The following is a 1868-nucleotide window of genomic DNA, read 5'->3' as shown; positions in this document are numbered from 1 at the left end:
CAAATTGAGGACTTAACTTTAGGGGTAATTAACATTGGATGTCGTATAATTTCTGATTAAGTCAAATATATATGGCATTGCTTAAAAAAACAGAGCACTATATGATAGAACCTATTAAACAAAATTATATTTAAAATTTGTTATATTTCAAGAAATACTGCCCGTTATTTTTAGAATGGAAATATCCATTTTCAACAGATATTTTAGACAATAATTTTAGAATAAAATTTTTAATGAATATTAAATTAAGACACAAGTAAATTTTAACAAAATAACAGCTACTTTATAAAATATAGTCTTATTATATGGGGTTTCCTACCATTATCTGTATAAAAAATATAGTGACATGCAACAATCAAAATTTTAGATATCACTATTGTTCCCTCTACATGTACAAAATGCCTAATGTCTTCTTTGTATCTTGCTTAAGGATAATACATATTACAAATATAGACCTATATTCATTTATGAAATTGAGTGAATACTACAGGATTATTATATATTTTCTGCCTAATTTCTCAAATTTATGAAAAATATGATAATGATAATCATAAACATTTTATATGATATGCTCTAACATATATGTAATTATCAGAAAAGTTTATACATATTTTATGTAGTATTACTCTATGTTATAGTAATATATTGTGATTTAGTTTACATTTGTTTTATAAAATAGATATATGACATTCACTTCTTTGGTTAGATTTGACTCATAAGAGAGATTACTTCGAAGCACAATTAGCATTGTGAAATTTGTTCTAAAATCATTTCGACACACATTTAAACTTGTTCTTGTTCACCCACAATGTAGGCCTGCTTCATTGTACTTTGCAACTCATCTATCCTGACTGGCAGCTTAAAAAGATCAACACATCAGACAGGATAATAGAAGGCCTATAATTCTTAATCAAAAACCCAATTCCATAACATAGAGCACACTCTTGGGTATATCCAACAACCACTTCTGAAAAAAAATTTAAACAAAAGCATTATGAGAATAATAGCTGAAGCTATAAATGGTCTGAATTGCTTATATATATATATGCATGTTTGCACTAACGATTCCACATTCCCACACTAAATTTATAGAGAGCAAAAATGGATACACACATATACAATGTATGTTTCATCTAATGTCCAACTGGCTGATTTCAACCAGTATTTGTTAAATTAGAGGCTTCAGGAAAGGCACAAACATCTCTCCTGCTTCTTGATACCTCCCTTCTTCTCCCATTCACATGGTGTCTATTACAATGTACAAAGCAAGTGCTTAATAAATATTTTTATTTGAATTGACAATGGCTATGTGAACATCTTTTTCTCAATTTTCTGGTAGTTTTTATTAGATGTTAGGCCTTTTTGTGTGTGTTAACTGGGTTAGAGATATACTGTGATTATATTTATTTCTATTCTCAATGCTAAATATTACTTTAGATATATTTCTTCTATCAAGAAATATCATGAAGATAGAGATACGATAACTTAACCATTAAGTGAAGAACACTCAAGTGAATGCAGAAAAATATTTTTAATGGATTTTGGCTCCACTGAATATAAAAATACCATTTGGGTAGATTACCGTATTTGGCTATTTGTTCAAGAGAGCTCTTAATACCCTTGACTGAGGCACTAGATCTAGGCTCACACAGGAGACAGGATCAGCCAACTCAACTCACCAAGCAGCCGGCCCTTAAGCTGTGCTTCCCTAGTGGTGTCTGAAGAGCAGTAGCCCAGTCCCCTGCTTGCTTCCTTTCTTGTTGCTCCCAATCATAAAGGAGGGAGGAGGGGACGGGTATTTGTATACACAAGGAGTGCAATGCGCACTACCCGAAGGATGGACATATTTGAAACACGGACTTCGGGGC

This window comes from Propithecus coquereli, unplaced genomic scaffold, assembly GCF_000956105.1.
Source record: "Propithecus coquereli isolate 6110/MARCELLA unplaced genomic scaffold, Pcoq_1.0 Scaffold4, whole genome shotgun sequence".
In the NCBI taxonomy this organism is placed as follows: domain Eukaryota; kingdom Metazoa; phylum Chordata; class Mammalia; order Primates; family Indriidae; genus Propithecus; species Propithecus coquereli.
Note: the sequence above shows the minus strand (reverse complement) of the source record.